This window comes from Schistocerca piceifrons, chromosome X, assembly GCF_021461385.2.
Source record: "Schistocerca piceifrons isolate TAMUIC-IGC-003096 chromosome X, iqSchPice1.1, whole genome shotgun sequence".
Classification (NCBI taxonomy): domain Eukaryota; kingdom Metazoa; phylum Arthropoda; class Insecta; order Orthoptera; family Acrididae; genus Schistocerca; species Schistocerca piceifrons.
This window is the reverse complement of record NC_060149.1, coordinates 508137448-508159095: the sequence shown is the minus strand read 5'-3', so window position 1 is coordinate 508159095 and position 21648 is coordinate 508137448. Positions and strand designations below refer to the sequence as shown.

The 21648-nt window shown below is 45.4% G+C and overlaps 1 non-coding gene across 1 annotated transcript; it reads left to right on the top strand.

Moving 5' to 3' along the window:
- Nucleotides 1-3051: 3051 nt before the first annotated feature.
- Nucleotides 3052-3126, top strand: Trnas-cga. The gene has a single exon. It is a non-coding gene; the product is annotated as a tRNA-Ser (tRNA).
- Nucleotides 3127-21648: the final 18522 nt, after the last annotated feature.

The window sequence follows — 21648 nt, the reverse complement described above, 5'->3', positions numbered from 1 at the left end:
CGGAAGAATCTTGTAGGCAGGACGTGTGTGACAGAAAGTGAATGGGATCCAAGCTGTGGGGTAGTGCCTTCATCTGAGAAGGGACATCTAGGATATGTTAAGGATAAAAGGTGATTTCGGTCTGGGAGGAAAAAGCAATTAAAATTAGAATGAGATTTTCACTCTGCAGCGGAGTGTGCGCTGATATGAAACTTGCTGGCAGATTAAAACTGTGTGCCGGACCGAGATTCGAACTCGGGACCTTTGCCTTTCGCGGGCAAGTGCTCTACCAACTAAGCTACCCAAGCACGACTCACGCGCCGACCTCACAGCTTTACTTCTGCCAGTACCTCGTCTCCTACCTTCCAAACTTAACAGAAGCTCTTCTGCGAAACTTGCAGAACTAACACTCCTGAAAGAAAGGATATTGCGGAGACATGGCTTAGCCACAGACTGGGGGATGTTTCCAGAATGAAACTTCCTGGCAGATAAAAGCTGTGAGGAGGGGGCGTGAGTCGTGCTTGGGCAGCTCACAGTCTGCCTTCGGCGGTGCTACGGCACGGACGTCTGTTTACGTCCCTGCCGGAGAAGTTCGCGCTCGCGCAGTTGTTTACCTCTTCCGCGTACTCGCGCGTTTAGACGACTCGATATAGAATGGCACATGCATACCGAAAGTCGTCTCTCAAGATTAGTCTTTCGAATGAATATGCGAGACCGAAAGCCAAAGAAAGGTTCCTACGAGACGAAGTTAAACTTGACTACAACGAACTTATCGGAATCCACCTCTCCATAGAGAGCAGTGTCGTTTAGGTCAAGCTGGTGGTTCTATTGTTTGCGGCCCCACCAGAAGGAGGAAGGCGATCATTTTTTTGACCAAACACCAAACGTCCGCCGAAGGTCCGCATATCAGGCGATGCTCCTCTGTGTCTATAACACTGCACTGCGGACACAGTGGGTCGTCCGCCATATGAATTGTATGCAACCTGGAACGAGTCACGTATTTCCCATCTACCACCTGATACCACAGTGCGCGCGTTCCCGTATCAAGGTGTGGGTGGTGCACTGTACGCCATATCACTGACCACGTAACTGTTGGTTGGCGGCGCTCTATGGCATTATTCGGCCGTCGTCGAGTCAAGATGTGATATATATGACGTGCCGTTGCCGTCCTGGTAGTCGGTAGTTCCATATCTACATAACTGTGTTCCACAAAGAAGGTTCGCATATGGGCAAGCGATGGTGAGATGTGAGACACCGCTACCAGAGCCGAACGAGAAGGTGGAGCGAGTTCGTCTATCAAGGTGCCCGTCAGACTTGTCTGGTGACGTGTCCACATCTTTATCATTGTGGTTACATAAATAGCCACTGCTTGGTCGCGTACGTGGACTAGTCCAAGACCTCCACGACTACTAGGAAGGGTGAGGGTTTCGTATCCTACCTTAAAAAGCAGACCTGTGTTCACAAAATATCTTAGTGCCGCCAGGATTCGGCGCGCCAACACCACCGGCATAGGAAGAACTTGCGCCAGGTGGGGGATGCGAGAAGCGAGATAAGTGTTGGCAAAGGTGACTCGTTGTATCATATCCAGTGCCCTTAACCTGTGACTTCGGACACTCTCACGAATTGTTTGCAGAAGATGTCTGTAACTCAGTGCCGCCGTACGTCGGACGTCTGTAGTGGTAATTCCTAGGCATTTCATCTTGTTGATCGGCTGTAATGGTGCTACACTTCCTGTCGGGAGTCCTCTCCCGCTGTTCATCGCTCCCGACTTTGCCATGTTCAGGCGACTTCCCGTAGCCATACAATACAAATTAATCCAATTCAAGGCCGCTCTTGCCGTGCTAAAAACACTAGGTCATCTGCGTATGTTCGGCATATAAACTTGTTGTGCCTTATCGTCATTACTTGGAGTCGATTCCGGAGCCCGCAGAGCAGCGGCTCGACAGCGATGGCATACAATATCGTTGACAGCGGGCACCCTTGTCTGACCGATCGTGAGATGGTGATGGGCCCCACCAAGCGTCCATTGATGAGCACTTTGGATGCGGCTCCGTGGAGTAGTCATGACGACGGTGACAAAACTTTCCGGAAACTTCATTTTCGTAATCACATCCGTGAGGTAAGCATGACTCAGCCTGTCAAATGCGCGATCGAAGTCTATCGATACCAATACACCCCGGAGACGACATGTTGATGCCAGTGCGATAACATCACGGTAGTCGCTGAGTGCCGTTTGTATATTGCTATCTCCTCCTAGCTAGGTTTGGTCGAGTGATATCACTTGGCGTATTACGCGTTTAAAGCGTGCTGCAAGTATCCTGGCGTAGATCTTGTAGTCGCAATTAAGAAGGGTCAGTGGCCGGTAGGCCTGAATCCCTGTGCCGCCAGATGGTTTGTGGATGGGGATGATCATTCCTTCCACGAAGGAGGGTGGAAGAGACACGTTGGGAGACATCAATTCGCAGTACATGGCAGTCCATCGTGGAGTCATGAGATCTTTAAATGTACGATAAAACTCTAACGGAAACCCGTCGGGCCCCGGCGATTTGTGCGACGCTCCATTATCAATCGCCTCCATTACGTCGTCGACTGTGACTTCAGCTGTTAACTCCAGGTTGACCGTCTCGTCGAGACACGCGGAGAGCGTTCGTCGGACCTCATGAAAGGCTGCCTGATCGTGTTCCGCTTCTTCGCAGGAGAGCTTCTGTAAAGTTTGGAAGGTAGGAGACGAGGTACTGGCAGAAGTAAAGCTGTGAGTACCGGGCGTGAGTCGTGCTTCGGTAGCTCAGTTGGTAGAACACTTGCCCGCGAAAGGCAAAGGTCCCGATTCGAGTCTCGGTCGGGCACACAGTTTTAATCTGCCAGGAAGTTTCATATCAGCGCACATTCGGCTGCAGAGTGAAAATCTCATTCTGGAAACATCCCCCAGGCTATGGCTAAGCCATGTCTCCGCAATATCCTTTCTTTCAGGAGTGCTAGTTCTGCAGGTTCGCAGGAGAGCTTCTGTAAAGTTTGGAAGGTAGGAGACGAGGTACTGGCAGAAGTAAAGCTGTGAGTACCGGGCGTGAGTCGTGCTTCGGTAGCTCAGTTGGTAGAGCATTTGCCCGCGAAAGGCAAAGGTCCCGAGTTCGAGTCTCGGTCGGGCACACAGTTTTAATCTGCCAGGAAGTTTCGGTCTAAACTATTAATTAGACTGTTTTATCGACCCCTTGACTCAGAAGATATAATTGCTGAACAGTTCAAAGAAAACTTGAGTCTCATTTGAAATAGGTACCCCACTCATACAATTATACTCGGTGGTGACTTGAATCTACCCTCGATATGCTGGAAAAATTATACGTTTAACCCTGTGGCAGGCATAAAACGTCATCCGAAATTGTACTGAATGCTTTCTCAGAAAATTATGTTGAACAATTAGTTCATGAGCCCACTCGGAACTTAAATGGTTGCAAAAGCACCCTTGACCTCTTAGGAACAATTAATCTTGGACAAATAAGAAGTATCGTGACGAATACTGGGATTAGCGACCACAAGGCAGTTGCTGCTAGGCTGTATACCGTAATACCTACAACCATCAAAAGGAAATGCTAAGTATATTTATTTAAAAAGACTGATAAAAATGATCTTAACACCATTTTAAGGGACAGTCTTCAATCCTTCGGATCTGATCATGTAAGCGTGGAAAAGATGTGGAATGATTTCAAAGAGAGATTTCCATTGAGAGATATATATCAAATAAGTTAACATATGAAGGTGCTGATCCCCTATGGTAAACAAAACGGGTTAGATCGCTGTTGCAGATAGAACGAAAAAAGCATGCCAAATTTAAAAGAACGTAAAATCCCCAAGATTGGTGAAGTTTTGCAGAAGTTCGAAATATAGCGCGTACTTCAATGCGAGATGCTTTTAGTAACTTCTACATCGAAACTCTGTCTCGGAATCTGGCACAAAACCCAAGGAGATTCTGGTCATACAGAAAGGGTACTATTGGCAAGACACAATCAACACCTCCACTGCGCGATAACAACGGTGAAGTTACTGATGACAGTACCACTAAAGCAGAGGGACCGATGACCTACGCAGTTTGGTCCCTTTCATCCTCAACCCAACCAACAAACTAAAGCAGAGTTTTCCGAAACTCCTTCACCAAAGAAGACAAAGTGTTGTGGATTGGCAAGACAGCCAACCCACTATGAGAGGAAGCCGAAAGGCACGCGTTTTAGCTCACGCAGGCTGGCGTGAGGTCTGGAACAGGTCTAGGAAATGAGACTAGCAAAAAATGACGTAGCTGTGGAATACTTAACTTTAATCCATAAATGGTGAACATCGCTCTTGACGGTACATTCTTTACAATATCAATAGCAACTGATAATGGCGCCTTGCTAGGTCGTAGCAATTGACGTAGCTGAAGGCTACGCTAACTATCGTCTCGGCAAATGAGAACGTATTTTGACAGTGAACCATCGCTAGCAAAGTCGGTTGTACAACTGGGGCGAGTGCTAGGAAGTCTCTCTAGACCTGCCGTGTGGCGGCGCTCGGTCTGCAATCACTGATAGTGGCGACACGCTGGTCCGACTTATACTAATGGACCGCGGCCGATTGAAAGGCTACCTACCACCTAGGAAGTGTGGTGTCTGGCGGTGACACCACACAAAGTAAATATTCATGAATCCCAATCAAGAACAACTGCCAAGATGAGAAACATAGAAGTAGACTTCCTCGGTTTAGCAAAACAACTTAAGTCACTTAATAAAGGCAAGGCCTCCGGTGCAGATTGTATACCACTCAGGTTCCTTTCAGAGTATGCTGATACAATAGCTCCATATTTAGCACTTACATACAACCGCTCGCTCACAGAAAGATCCGTACCGAAATACTAGAAAATTGTTCAAGTCACACCAAAACACAAAAAGGGAAGTAGAAGTAATCCGCTGAATTACAGGCCCATATCACTAAAGTCGATTTGCAGTGGGATTTTTGAACATATACTGTGTCCGAACATAATGAAGCACCTCGAAGAAAACGATTTAGTGACACATAGTCAGCACGGATTCATAAAATATCGTTCTTGTGAAACACAACTAGCTCTTTATAGTCATGAAGTAATGAGTGCTGTGACTGCGATGTGAAACTGATTCCATATTTTTAGATTTCCAGAATGCTTTCGACACCGTTTCTTACAAGCGTCTTCTACTCAAACTGCGTGCCTATGGAATATCGCCTCAGTTGTGCGACTGGATTCGTGATTTCCTGTCAGAAAGGTCACAGTTCGTAGTAATAGACGGGATGTCATGGAATAAAACTAAAGTAATATCCGGTGTTCGCCAAGGAAGTGTTATAGGCCATCCATTGTTCCTGATCTATATTAACGACATAGGAGACAATCTGAGTAGCCGTCTTAGATTGTTTACAGATGATGCTTTCATTTACCGTCTTATAAAGTCATCAGATGACCAAAACGAGTGGCAAAATTATTTAGATATCTGTATGGTACGATAAGTGGAAATTGAACCTGAATAAAGAAAAGTATGAAGTTATTCACATAAGCACTAACAGTAATCCGCTAAATTTCCATTTCTGAAGGCTGTAAATTCAACTAAATACTTAGGGATTACAATTACAAATAACCTAAATTGGAACGATCACATAGGAAATGTGGGGAGAGCATATCAAAGACTTCTATTCATTGACTGAAAACTCAGAATGTCCAACAGGTCTAATAAAGAGACTGCTTGCACTACGTTTGTCCGCCCTATTCTGGACTATTGCTGTGCCGTGTGGGACCCTCACTAACGGATGACATCGAGAAAGTACAAAGGAGGGGAGCTCGTTTTGTATTATAGCGAAATAGGGGAGATAGTGCCACAGACATGATACGTCAGTTGGAGTGGCCGTCTTTAAACCAAAGGCGTTTTTCGTTACGACGGAATCTTCTCATGAAATTTCAGTCATCAGTTTTCTCCTCCGATTGCGAAAACATTATGTTGGCACCCATCTACATAGGGAGAAATGATCATCATGATAAAATAAGAGAAATCACGGCTCGTACAGAAAAATTTATGTGCTCGTTTTTCCCCCCGCGCCGTTCGAGAGTGGAACGGTAAAGAGACAGCTTGAAGGTGATTCATTGAACCCTCTGTCAGGCACTTTATTGTGAATAGTGGAGTAATCACGTAGATGTAGATGTATGTCTCCCTGTGTTGCTATCTCTATATGCCTTCCTACTCAAGGGGCTCGCCACTCCTTGGTGAGTTCGTGCTTGGCTACGACAGGACCCCAGCCTTCGCAGCACCGTTTTCCTCATGTGCTGCCTGTCAATCTTCCTGTTATTCTTTTTCTCCTCCCCTGTGGAACATGTCTGAGATATTTCTGGGAATGTGTCGTCAGTTTTCAATAGCCTGACATAAGAACAGTGGCTCCTCTGTTTTTTCTTTCTTTAATCCCTTCCTCAATCTCTATCTCCTACCCTTCCTCCGCTTCGGCGTTTGAGGCTCCTCTTCGTATCTTCTTCCTCTCTGTATGCTCCTGAAGGCCAGACCACGCGGTTGATGTGTAACAAGTGACTGGGTAACGCGTAATTCTCAGCGCTGTGTCGACAGGTAGGGTCTGGTTCGGTCCAATCCCAGGAAGGTGTGATTGCTTGAGCTGTAACCTTCCCAAACTGCCCATTGGACCCTCTGTCAGGAGGTCGGAAGGTGAGACCTGAGGTGTGAACAATCACCTAATGCAGTTGTATCCACCCTGAGGGGCTCAGCAGCTGGAAGAAGTGCGCCATTGGAGACGCTGGTAGTCATGGTAGATTTTCTCGCAGTTAGCCAATCACCATCTTAGACTACATCTTCTAAACGTAAACGGAATGAGGCTAAGGATTCTAAGACTATCAACTGCACCTCGTTTCCTTCTGGTATTATGTACAGGAGAAGGTAAGTCTTTTGCTGCAGTTGATCTGTTTATAATTCAGTAAGATGCTGATGCAGTTGCCGGACCTGTGAAATCCTATCGTTTACGTAATGGCACTTTGCTTTTGGAGACGAATTGTGATTCTCAAGCCCAACAAATGCTTGCAGCTTCGCTTCTCCACGGCTATTCTGTTCGTGTGAGTGCTGAAATCTTCACCTAGTGTTATATACACTAGGCTGCTAGACGGTCTCACTGAGGGAGAAATCCACACTTACCTCTCTGATCAGGGTTTCACTGCAGTCCAGTGGATAATGAAAATGGTTGATTCAACCTTAGTGTTTACATACACTCTTTTTCTCACATTTGATAGAGTAGTGTTTCCATCAAATATCAAAGTAGGCTATAAAGTCATCTTCGCCCGACCATACATTCCAAACTCGATGAGCTGCTATCAGTGTCAATTTGACAACCACATTCAAATGTCCTGTCAAACCACGGCCAAATGTGTTACTTGTGTTAGGAATCCTCACGAGGGCGAAATATCACCTCCTTCTCCCCGCTGTATCAATTGCAATGGCGACCACGTAGCCTCATCCCGAGAATTCCTGGTGTATCTCGATGAACGAGCAATCCAGGAGATCCAGGTGAAGAAAAAAGTGACTAATCCTGTCGCTCGCAAGTTGTTGGCTACTTAAAAGCGCCGCGTTTTACCTTCTGGCGCTTACAGTAATGTTCTTGCTACACCTCGCTCCATGAAGGACACAGTCATGCAGACTTGTAACCTCAAATTCAGCACCACGGTTGTAAAATCGCCCAGTGTCACAACTTAATCCCCATCTTCTTCTCCTCCGCTGTGCAACAAGCCACCACATCTTTGCCTACAGTGGCGAAATCACCTGCTACACAACAGGCAGACCAGAAAGGACAGAAGGAACACTCCCATGAAGACTTTTTAAGTCCCTCCAGCCAATAAACATCTGAGTCTTCATGTGTCAACCGCAAAGGCTCCAAGTAATCAAACAAAGGCAAACGGTCTTCTGCTCCACCAACTCGGAGATCCTCTTCAATGGTGTCGCCGTGGGGTGCCCTCACCCGACCGCCGATGTGCATCGGCAACCGTTTTTCTGCTCTAGAATCGGCAGGCCGACCCAGTGAGAATGCCGATGCCTCTGTAGATCTCGTGGAACAGGATCCTCCACCCTCTGCACCCTGTAGCAGAGAGTTATCGAATGCTGGCAGTCGGCAGCTGCCGAGGTGAGAACCCCTCCTCCCCTTTCCCTGTCATGACTGTCGTCCAATGGCACATTAGAAGAATTAGATACAACAAAGAAAAATTACAGCTGCTCTTGGAAACACATCGCCCGCGTTGCTTCTGCCTCCAGGAAACAAAATTACCTCCGCAATACCGCTTTGACCTATCGCATTTCCTTCTGGTCCACTTTGACCTTCCCCCCCGAGGATGGCGTTCCATCACATGGAGGAGTCATGCTGCTCGTATGGGAAAGCGTCCATGTCAAACCATCTCACTGAACAACTTGCTACAAGCTGTTGCAGTCCACATTTTTCTTCCTCGCTTCACCTTTTCTCTTTGTAATTCTACATCCCTCTGTCATTCGGTGTCATCAGTGAAGACTTCCTCCAGCTTATTGCTCAACTCCCTCACCCCTTTCTGCTGTTTGGGACTTTAATGCACACTATCCCCTCTGGGGCCTTTCCAGAACCTGTCCAAGAGCTGCACTCTTGGCTGACCTACTCAGTTAACTCAACCTCATCTTCCTTAACACTGGAGCACCCATGTTCCTTTCAGACACCATGCACACCTATTCCCACTTGGACCAATCGTTCTGCACTGCCCAGCTTGCCCGTCATCTCGAGTGGTATTTTCTCTCTGACATGTAATCAAGCGACCATTTCCAGTGTGCTATCACTGACTCCTACCTCACCGACGTGTGAACCCAACTTGCAGCTTTCTGAGAATGACTAGAAGCTGTACTCCTCCTTGGCTACCTTCGCCGAACAACGTTTCCCCATGTGATGACCAGGGAAAACACCTTACAAACATAATCCTTACCGCCGCAGAATGTTCGATTTCTCGCACTTCCCGCGCCGTGTCCCGGTCCCTTGGTGGACTCAGGCGAGTCGCGACGCAATTTGCGAGTTCAGACGCGCTCTCCGCGGTTTTTACCGTCATCCTACATTAGCGAATTGTATTCGTTATAAAAAGTTACATGCTTAGTGTTGTCGCATTCTTCAGGATAGCAAAACGCTAGCTGGATTTCATTTGGTAGTTCTTTTAACAGTTCCACTCCCTCTTCCAGCCGGCCGGTGTGGCCGTGCGGTTCTAGGCGCTTCAGTCTGGAACCGCGTGACCGCTACGGTCGCAGGTTCGAATCCTGTCTCGGGCATGGATGTGTGTGATGTCCTTAGGTTAGTTAGGTTTAAGTACTTCTAAGTTCTAGGGGACTGATGACCACAGATGTTAAGTCCCATAGTGCTCAGAGCCATTCGAACCATCCCTCTTCCATTGTGGAGGCCAACCTCCGGCAGCTCTCTGGGACAAAGGTCCATTTCCCAATTTTCGGCCTGACCGCAGCAGATGATGGTATTGTGGACCCCATTGCTCTCTTCAACACCTTAGGGTGCTATTCAGCGGAGATTTAGAGCTCTAACCACTATCACCCTGCCTTCCTCATTGGAAACGATTGGAGGAGGCCTGGGTGATAGCCTTCTCATCTCAGAAGAGTGAATGCTACAATGCCACCTTTACTATGTGGGAGCTAGATCATGCACTCATTTCGTCCCGATCTTCCACCCTAGGACCTGACGAGCTTCACACTCAGATGTTGCAGCATCTTTCTCTTGGGGCAAACGCTTTCTCCTTCATACATACAATCGCATCTGGGCAGATAGTACGTTTACCAGATGCTGGCGTGAAGACAGTGTCATACCCATACCTACGTCCGGTAAAGACAAACACCTTCATTCTAATCACCACTCCATTTATCTCATCAGTTGTGTTTGCAAATTGATGGAACGTATGATTCATGCACAGCTGGTATGGTGGATCGAGTCTCGCAATTTAGTAACCACTTCACAACGTGGATTTCGAGCACGCCGTTCTGCATTTGACCATCTCGTCACTTTGTCAACTCACGTCGTGAACGGAAATACTAGACTGTGGCTGTGTTTTTTGATCTGGAGAAATCCTACGCCATCTTCTTGAGGACTGGTATCCTCCATACTGCCTAAATGTGGGACTTCCGGGGCAACCAGCCCGGTTTCCATTAGGAAATTTGAAAGACATAGTTTTCAAGGTCCCTCTGGGCTATCCCTTGTCAGACATCTTTATCCAGGAAGTAGGGTGCCTTAGGGCCTTGTCCCGATCTTCGTCCTCTTTTCTGTAGCCATTAACCCTATTATGGCCTGTCTCCCACCAGGCACCTCGGCTCCATTTTCGTCGACGATTTTGCTATCTATTGCAGTTATCCACGCACTTGTCTCCTTGAGCATCATCTTCAGCGATATCTCGGCTGTCTTTACTCGTGGAGCACCAACAATGGCTTTCGCTTTTCCACTGACAAAACCGTTTGTTTGAATTTCTGGCAGTACAGTGGGTTTCTTCCACTTTCTTTCTCGAACTGCTGCACTTTCGTTCGCTGAAACTACGAAGCTCCTCGGGCTCATGATGGATAGGAAACTTTCTTGATACTCCACGTGTCTTACCTGGCCCCCTGTTGTAGGTGGTCCCTCAGTGTCCTAAGCAGTGCTTCCTGAGGACCAGATTGGACAACCCTCCTCCGTTTGTGCCGATCCCATGTCCGTTCGAAACTAGACTATGGGTGTCTCGTTCAGGCATCTGCACATCCGTCCATCTAACGCCATCTAAATACAATCCGTCATAGTGGAATCCGTTTGGCCACTGGCGCTTTTTACACTAGCCCGTTAAGAGTCTCTATAAAGAAACTGCCAAACTACCGCCGTCATACCGGCGTGATGTTCTACTCAGCAGATACACACGCCATTTGTCTGCCATATCTGGCCACCAATCCTATGCCTCCTTTTTCGATGCCTCCACTGACCGCCGGTATGGGGCGCATCTCTCTTCTCTGTTACCTCATGGAGTTTGCTTTCGGCTATTGCTCCAGCAGCTTAACTTCACTTTCCCTGCCACTTTCCAGATGGGTGTGAACCCTTCACAACCTTGGCTTCGTGTGGCGGCCCGCATTCACCTTGGACTTCATTCACTTCCTGAGGAAACTACTCCAGATTCGATCTATCGCTGTAAGTTTCTCGACCTTCACACGGGGCTTAGCGATAGTACGTTTGTATAAACTGATGGCTCTCGAACTGACTGTGGTGTCCGGTGTGCCTTCGTTATTGGCATCGACGATGTTGGGTATCGGCTTCCGGAAGATTTCTCAGTATTTACAGCAGAACTCTTCGCCATTTATAAGGCCACGCAGTACATTTGGCGACACAGGCTTCACAACTGTGCCATCTACTCCAACTCTCGCAGTGCCATTCAGAGCCTGTGTTTACTTTACACAGTCCATCTCTAAGTGCAACAGGTCCAAGGAAGCTCTCACTTGCTCACTCCTGAGGCAGCTACTGTGATGTTTATGTGAATTTCTGGTCACGTTGGTCTGACGGGAAACGAGGCTGCTGACGCTGCTCACAAAGCTGCAGTCCTCCTACCTCGGCCCGCTAGTTCATCCATTCCTTGCGACGATCTTGGTGTTACCGTCTGTCAGCATGTGGTGTTACTCTGTCATCGCCTGTGGTCTTCTCTTCTTCTCTTCATGGTAACAAACTTGGGGGGATGTAGCTTTTCCCAGAGGCTTGATCGACCTCCTCTCGCCGCGAGGAGATCAATTTGGCTAGGTTGCGTATTGGGCATTCTCGTTTTAACCATCTCCGTTTGTTAAGTGTTGATGCCCCTTGCATATTTACCGTCTGAGTTATCGGCTGTTTTAGCGAACGACACCCTGGCCGTTGCCCATGTTTTACTCTTTATCCGCCATGGCAGTATGGCCAAGGACATTTGATCTTTAGGTCGGAACCTACGTTATCTCTACGGCGTATTTTGTGGATCTTTCTTCAAGTGGAAGTTATTGTTCTGAGATCTGTATCCTCCCATCGAATGGGCTTAACGTACAGTCGATTTTAACTCCTTTTCGTATGAGTGTTCGAAGGTTCTGACATGGACGCGTATGACGATAGTTGTTTTTGCGCCCTGAAATCAAAACAAAACCAAACCTATATGTCCTGCTCCTCCTGCTTCCCTCCCTCATAACGTTAACCAGTACTCACTGTCTCGTTACCCCTCAATCTCACGCCCCTCAAATCTTTGCTGAATTCCTTAACACATCTTCACACACACACACACGCACACACACACACACACACACACATACACACACACACACACACACACACACACAGACATGAATACGAAAGTGTATTTAAATATTTAAACTACACATTAATAAGGTTAGTAGTACAACATACAGGCCCTTTCATCTTTGACGATAAACATCTCAGCGGTATGCTGCCACGGTCAAAACATTCCTCGCACCTAAAACTAAACACTTTTCAGCAAAAGAGATTGGTTTCAGCAGAATGATGCTACAGCTCATTGGGCTCAAATTTATAGGGCAGCAGTGGTCAAAATGTTTGGTTACATGGGGAGATTCTGTGCCCTACCATATTTCCCGACTTATCGATCTGAGATTAGTTCCTTTGAGGATTTCTGGAACAGAGCATTTATGCTAGACGTACACAACAATGACTGAATTATAAGACACAATTAGTTCAGATATCAGAAATATTCCTATGCTGATGCCTGAACGTGCCATGAACGATTTACATTCCAGATTGGCTAAGAGACAACGTAACAATGGTGATCATCTGCAAGACATCATTTTCAAAACTTGAACAGTGTACCTACCGAAGGGTTTCCTTGTAGTGATTGAAAATGTTTTACAATACAATTCTCAGTTTGTTTCGATTTATCCAAATTGACCCGCTTTTCTGCCAGGCCCTTCATTTCTATGAAGACAACTTTCGTGAAGTTTTTCAGAACTGGAGTGACGTGCAAACATGCAGATGAAGCAAAAGAAAATTGTGTTATTAAAAGCCGAACAGTTGCTAAGGGTAAAACTACAACAACTTTTTTTCGATTTCAACCTCTGCAAACGATGAGGGAACACCTATCGATTTTCCTTTGGATCGTAACTGGATGGGGATTCTATGTTAGTTCTTAATCGAGTGTTAATTCCATGTATTTTGTTTTTAAGTGACGTGGTGGGAGAGCCATGTAAATTTAGATATATATCGTCGATGTGGGTAGTGAAGATAGATTTTTCTTATAACTATTGCGGAAATCTTGCAAGATTCTTGATGAGATACCCTGCTTACTTCGCGTGTGATGTTGCTGAGGTGGACTAAATGGGGTCGTTGGGATGAATGGGAGATAGAACGGACAGTTAGGAAACCAGTGTCGCCAGTGTATTGGAGTAGGTGATTCAATTGTACTTGTACATCAGTTTTTGTAGGATATGGACTGCTGATGGGGCAAATATATGCGGCACTCCTGTGGTTGAATGTAATGTACAAGATTTGCTGCAGGTGTAAAATAGAATGGACAGTTAATTAGAAACGATTCAATGAAACACATGTAGATGACAATATCTGAATATCAGTGTAGTCTGAACAGGTACATGATAGTGGGCTTTTTTAAAGTTTAAGGAAAGGCAAATGGAGGGTCAGTGCTATTTGCGTCGTTGATACAGAAGGTGCAATATTTGGCCGTCTATAGAGAAGTCAGTACGGAAGCCAAACTGACTGACAGAGTTGGGATTATTAGCTGTATTTATAAAGTAGTCAAGTAGATGAAGAATGTTAGTGTGGATTAAATAGTCTGTTAATACAGTGTAATGCATACACTCGTTAGTATGAGTGCCACTATAGGGGTGTTTTCCAAATCACTAGTCAATGGGTGTATTCGCTGCTTGAATCAGTTAAACGTTGGGTGCACACACAGTAGACCAAAGCAGTGATGTGTATACAATGTCTGGTATCCTTTTATCTATGAAGAATTATTTCTGAAACCCATATTGCTGTAATGGGTACCAAGACAAATGTATGATTAACGTTTCATGAGACGAGTTGTTTTGTAAGCCACCTCCTTTGTTGATGGACTACATTTTCTAAGCACTCTCCCAATGAATCTCAACCTGGTACCCGCCTTACCAACAATTAGTTTTATATGATCATTCCACTTCAAATCGTTCCGTACGCATACTCCCAGATATTTTACAGAAGTAACTGCTACCAGTGTTTGTTCCGCTATCATATAATCATACAATAAAGGATCCTTCTTTCTATGTATTCGCAATACATTACATTTGTCTATGTTAAGGGTCAGTTGCCACTCCCTGCACCAAGTGCCTATCCGCTGCAGATCTTCCTGTATTTCGCTACAATTTTCTAATGCAGCAACTTCTCTGTATACTACAGCATCATCCGCGAAAAGCCGCATGGAACTTCCGACACTATCTACTAGGTCATTTATATATATTGTGAAAAGCAATGGTCCCATAACACTCCCCTGTGGCACGCCAGAGGTTACTTTAACGTCTGTAGACGTCTCTCCATTGATAACAACATGCTGTGTTCTGTTTGCTAAAAACTCTTCAATCCAGCCACACAGCTGGTCTGATATTCCGTAGGCTCTTACTTTGTTTATCAGGCGACAGTGCGGAACTGTATCGAACGCCTTCCGGAAGTCAAGAAAAATAGCATCTACCTGGGAGCCTGTATCTAATATTTTCTGGGTCTCATGAACAAATAAGGCGAGTTGGGTCTCACACGATCGCTGTTTCCGGAATCCATGTTGATTCCTACATAGTAGATTCTTGGTTTCCAGAAATGACATGATACGCGAGCAAAAAACATGTTCTAAAATTCTACAACAGATCGACGTAAGAGATATAGGTCTATAGTTTTGCGCATTTGCTCGACGACCCTTCTTGAAGACTGGGACTATCTGTGCTCTTTTCCAATCATTTGGAACCCTCCGTTCCTCTAGAGACTTGCGGTACACGGCTGTTAGAAGGGGGGCAAGTTCTTTCGCGTACTCTGTGTAGAATCGAATTGGTATCCCGTCAGGTCCAGTGGACTTTCCTCTATTGAGTGATTCCAGTTGCTTTTCTATTCCTTGGACACTTATTTCGATGTCAGCCATTTTTTCGTTTGTGCGAGGATTTAGAGAAGGAACTGCAGTGCGGTCTTCCTCTGTGAAACAGCTTTGGAAAAAGGTGTTTAGTATTTCAGCTTTACGCGTGTCATCCTCTGTTTCAATGCCATCATCATCCCGTAGTGTCTGGATATGCTGTTTCGAGCCACTTACTGATTTAACGTAAGACCAGAACTTCCTAGGATTTTCTGTCAAGTCGGTACATAGAATTTTACTTTCGAATTCAATGAACGCTTCACGCATAGCCCTCCTTACGCTAACTTTGACGTCGTTTAGCTTCTGTTTGTCTGAGAGGTTTTGGCTGCGTTTAAACTTGGAGTGGAGCTCTCTTTGCTTTCGCAGTAGTTTCCTAACTTTGTTGTTGCACCACGGTGGGTTTTTCCCGTCCCTCACAGTTTTACTCGGCACGTACCTGTCTAAAACGCATTTTACGATTGCCTTGAACTTTTTCCATAAACACTCAACATTGTCAGTGTCGGAACAGAAATTTTCGTTTTGATCTGTTAGGTAGTCTGAAATCTGCCTTCTATTACTCTTGCTAAACAGATAAACCTTCCTCCCTTTTTTTATATTCCTATTAACTTCCATATTCAGGGATGCTGCAACGGCCTTATGATCACTGATTCCCTGTTCTGTACATACAGATTCGAAAAGTTCGGGTCTGTTTGTTATCAGTAGGTCCAAGATGTTATCTCCACGAGTCGGTTCTCTGTTTAATTGCTCGAGGTAATTTTCGGATAGTGCACTCAGTATAATGTCACTCGATGCTCTGTCCCTACCACCCGTCCTAAACATCTGAGTGTCCCAGTCTATATCTGGTAAATTGAAATCTCCACCTATGACTATAACATGCTGAGAAAATTTATGTGAAATGTATTCCAAATTTTCTCTCAGTTGTTCTGCCACTAATGCTGCTGAGTCGGGAGGTCGGTAAAAGGAGCCAATTATTAACCTAGTTCGGTTGTTGAGTGTAACCTCCACCCATAATAATTCACAGGAACTATCCACTTCTACTTCACTACAGGATAAACTACTACTAACAGCGATGAACACTCCACCACCGGTTGCATGCAATCTATCCTTTCTAAACACCGTCTGTACCTTTGTAAAAATTTCGGCAGAATTTATCTCTGGCTTAAGCCAGCTTTCTGTACCTATAACGATTTCAGCTTCGGTGCTTTCTATCAGCGCTTGAAGTTCCGGTACTTTACCAACGCAGCTTCGACAGTTGACAATTACAATACCGATTGCTGCTTGGTCCCCGCATGTCCTGACTTTGCCCCGCACCCGTTGAGGCTGTTGCCCTTTCTGTACTTTCCCAAGGCCATCTAACCTAAAAAACCGCCCAGCCCACGCCACACAACCCCTGCTACCCGTGTAGCCGCTTGTTGCGTGTAGTGGACTCCTGACCTATCCAGCGGAACACGAAACCCCACCACCCTATGGCGCAAGTCGAGGAATCTGCAGCCCACACGGTCGCAGAACCGTCTCAGCCTCTGATTCAGACCCTCCACTCGGCTCTGTACCAAAGGTCCGCAGTCAGTCCTGTCGACGATGCTGCAGATGGTGAGCTCTGCTTTCATCCCGCTAGCGAGACTGGCAGTCTTCACCAAATCAGATAGCCGCCGGAAGCCAGAGAGGATTTCCTCCGATCCATAGCGACACACATCATTAGTGCCGACATGAGCGACCACCTGCAGATTGGTGCACCCTGTACCCTTCATGGCATCCGGAAGGACCCTTTCCACATCTGGAATGACTCCCCCCGGTATGCACACGGAGTGCACATTGGTTTTCTTCCCCTCTCTTGCTGCCATTTCCCTAAGGGGCCCCATTACGCGCCTGACGTTGGAGCTCCCAACTACCAGTAAGCCCACCCTCTGCGACTGCCCGGATCTTGCAGACTGAGGGGCAACCTCTGGAACAGGACAAGCAGCCATGTCAGGGCGAAGATCAGTATCAGCCTGAGACAGAGCCTGAAACCGGTTCGTCAGACAAACTGGAGAGGCTTTCCGTTCAGCCCTCCGGAATGTCTTTCGCCCCCTGCCACACCTTGAAACGACCTCCCACTCTACCACAGGTGAGGGATCAGCCTCAATGCGGGCAGTATCCCGGGCAACCACAGTCGTAGTCCGATCAGGGGATGCGTGGGACGAGCTGGCCGTCCCCGACAAACCCCCATCCCGACCCCCACAGTGATGCCCATTGGCAACAGCCTCAAGCTGTGTGAGCGAAGCCAACACTGTCTGAAGCTGGGAGCGAAGGGATGCCAACTCAGCCTGCATCCGAACACAGCAGTTGCAGTCCCTATCCATGCTAAAAACTGTTTTGCTAAGAACGTCTGAACTAATCTACAGTAATCTACATACAAGTAAAGGATGAACCTAAAATCGTCAGGTGGCCTGTACTCCCTCTTACTCGCATGTGGGTTATTCACCTGTGTATGAACTGGCAAAGTCCCCTGCATATCCCACCTTTGCATAAAAGCAACTTATCGACACGAGTCAAGAGGTCGGTACTGATATGTGTCTTTTTTTTTAACATTGTGCGCAACGAAAATCCTGGCATGAGCGGGATCCAGAGAGTTTGGGCGCGGACACATTCTCCGGTATGTCTCGAAAAAGTCTATGAGAACGCTTACATTTATCGATTTGTACAGTTTAAGCGCGGAATTGGCCGAGTGGTCTGAGGCGCCGCAGTCATGGACTGTACGGCTGGTCCAAGCGGAGGTTCGAGTCCTCCCTCGGACATGGGTGTGTGTGTTTGTACTTAGGATAATTTAGGTTAAGTAGTGTGTAAGCTGAGGGGCTGATGACCTTAGCAGATAAGTCCCATTAGATTTCACACACATTTGAACATTTTTTGTACAGTTTAACATATCCCTCTAAATCAGATAATTTAAGCTCCTGCCAAGCATTCACCACATGCTTATACTCCGTATCCGTTATGGCAGTGTCTGTGAGTTTGCTGGTGAATGTAGTTATATCGAAGAATGTGGTTTCATGGAGTCGAATCCAGTCAGTTGCGTGGATGGACCCCCTTCTTTGTCACAAGCTGAAAACTTGCATCATTGGGTAACTTAGCTCCGGTGATAAGTACATCCTCCTGATGCATTTTCTCGGTAAGTTCCAGAAGAAGAATGGCATAAATCGCGGAGTCCAAGAAGTGAAGTGCTCTTCCTGATGTGATTCGCTTGGAGAACGAAATGTAGTTTTCTACATTGTCAGATACGATGATGACCTTATCATTCTTCACCCTGACATAATTCAATTGCTCCACAAGAAAGTGAGCGTCATACCCACTCAAATTATGAAAGACGACAGATTTATGTCCTGGGAGTTGGTATTTCAAGTTGTATACGTTGTGAGCTACACTGTGGAATGTCTCAGTTTGATGACAGTGCTCTCTATATGGAGATGTCGTTTTTCTATCCAACAGCACACCACATAAGTATGACATTCAACTGTTGCAAGCTGTCACTTGCTTTAATCATCAATATATTACCAAGTGATGCAAAATTTTATTATCTTTAGATAAATAAAGGTATTATCTTCTCAATAACTTTCAAATCGTGAGCTACAGCCGTAATTTTTATATATGAAATTAGTCAATTTACTGATGGCACTTTTGTTGTCAATGTCTGTGCTCACTTTCAGAACTCAGATTAATAATCAAATTAACTAATTTAATGCAGCTAAATTTTGAATTCGTGGTGTATCCATGTATCACCACATATAATAAAAACAGTGAATAGTTGAGGGAGTATGAATGAAAACAGTGGCATATTTAAGTTTAAAAAATAACGAGAAGTTTTTATTAATCCTACTATACTTGTAACGAACTGATAAATCTTTTATAAAATGACAAACACAAATCAGAAGAAGGATGGTGCATGATTGGTAAAACAACTATACAAATTCTCCCCTGAATGAATCCCTTTTCAATACAATCTGACTGTTTTCATGGATCCACTGTGAGGCCTAATTGCATTCAGGTTGAATCAACTACAATCAAGTATACAACAAACTATGGTTCAACAGAAAACAGGGAGCTGTGAATATCATTTAAGGGTGCTACGCTGGTGCAGCAATACTTCACCATTTCAGCTTGATTCAGGCAGCAGCAGAAAACGGCACGCTGTGGTCAAGGAGTGGCGTGCTGCGGCAGCTGTAACGCTCTGATGCATCCACGAAAATTTTCAAACCACACGGACTGGCGTTCTTATTATTACAACACGGGAGACTTTCATATCAGAGCCCTGAAATCCCAGCAGATTTCAGTGTGAGGTACACCCATTCGCTGGTCTGGCCAAACCTATTTGACTCACAGGTACGACAGTGGTTACTGTAACTGTCAAACGTCAGTCGCCAGACTGAAGTTGAATAAGTTCACCCTCGTGATACACAATATGTCCGAGATGATATGCAGTTCCACGGTCGGTACAGTTGGAAACTGGTACTGGCCCTTAGTCCACCACAAGTTGCAGACCACAAGTTTCACCCGCTAGGGGAAGAACTGAGTTTCTCCACCAGGGGAGGACCAGAAGACGAAGAAAGCAACACTTTCCAACAAGCCCCGGTATGACAGAAAAAAAAGAATCCCTCTCCACGTTGTACAAACCAATCGAATTATCCTCTACTCACTGAATCTCCCCTCTTCATTGTTCTGTTGGCCTGGTAACCAATCCAGACACAGCACTGGAATTCCCACACTGAGGGAGCAAGGCTTTGCGTTACATATTCTAAGAGTAGCCAATCAGCGACTCAAAACCTTTCTTGTCTGAAAAATGAAGATTTTAGACTAGGGAGGCATAGCCATGTTTCGGTAAAAAACGTCTACCTAGATGGGACACAGTCTCTCATTTACAGTCTCATTTCCTGTCTACAAATTCCATTGATATTACTGACTGTAGAGGCCAGTCATATGACAACGCAAACAACTTGTCAGGAACCTACACTGGTTTGCAGGCACGCATTAAAGAACGAAATCCGAAATAGCATTATGTGCCTTGTGCAGCAGATTCTTTGAATTTGGTCGGCGCTAGTGGTGCAAGCTGTTGCCGGGAAGGTGGCCGAGCGGTTCTAGGCGCTTCAGTCCTGGTACCGCGCGACTGCTACGGTCGCAGGTTCGAATACTGCCTCGGCCATGGATGTGTGTGTTGTCCTTAGGTTAATCAGGTTTAAGTAGTTCTAAGTTCTAGGGGACTGATGACCTCAGATGTTAAGTCCCATAGTGCTCAGAGCCATTTGAACCATTTGCTGTCGGGAAGCATGGTCATCAATTTTTTCTCTGCTTCTGCACAGCGTTGCGATAAACTTCTTTCTTCCATGAAACCAGGAAGTAAAACGGCAAAAAGTTTATCACAGGCACGTTGGTCAGCAAGAGAGGAAGCGTGTGTAACTCTATATGAAAACTGGGAGGAAGGAAAAAAATTAGAGTTGAAACATTTCTCTCAGCACTCGTCAACTTGTACGCCGAATTATTGAGGAGGAAGGAAAGCTATAGAAGACTGCTGGACTCCTTCACAATTTTCAGTAACCTTAAGAACAGTTCACCCGACGATATTGCTGAACGTGCAGCAAAACTCCAAGCGTCATATGACACAGATTTAGAGCCTTCCTTCCCCAGTGAATGGGTACATTTCGGTGAACTTTTGAAATCTTCTCAGGTTAGTGATGTACAAGACGAAATGAGTAAATTTTTACAAAAAGAGAGGTTACTGTCCGTGTTTCCGAATGTTGACATTGTGTATTGGTACATAGCTCCAACAAGCTACGACAAAAGCTAAAAAGCAATGATAATAAACACTAGCGCTACTTCTGTAAGCGTCGAAAAATAAGTATTTTGCTGCACCGGAAGGCGAATGACAGATGATAATAACTTCGTTCATTTTTTTGTCAATTATTACATAGACTAGTTCTCATAGGGAGAAGACGTTTTTGTTGTGAGAAGTGTGTAGTGTATATTGTGTCGTCTGAATAATAATTTTTATGGAAGTATGAAGTGTGAGAGTTCTTATTAGTGCAAAACCACGAAAGTTTTCTTTTCTTCCGCACTTTATGCTAACGTCATGTCACTGTAGCTGTCTGCATCTGAAGAGGAAGTCCGATGAAAATCAGTATTGTATTCATGGTCAAAAATGAGAAGTGCTTATGGTGGAAGAACAAGCATATAACTAAATTCCGTAAATCTGAACGGCGTAAAGAAAGCAAAATAGACGTACGTTCACGCTACTACTGACTTACAATTTACAAGATTTGTAAATTACGACTGAAAGACAATTAATTCACTTCAAAATTTATAAAAATCGAATTTGGTGGTATTGTGGTTGATTCGATCAATAATAGTAATAATATTTATTATATATTTACACAATTGCTCTTAGAATATTTGTATGTATGGGACTTACAAATTGTTCAGCAGAACGCTCGTTTTCGGCTCTTAAAAGGCTGAAATTGTAACTAAGTTCTGAGTTGTCTGAGGAGAGATTGACGCCTTGTCCATTCTTCACA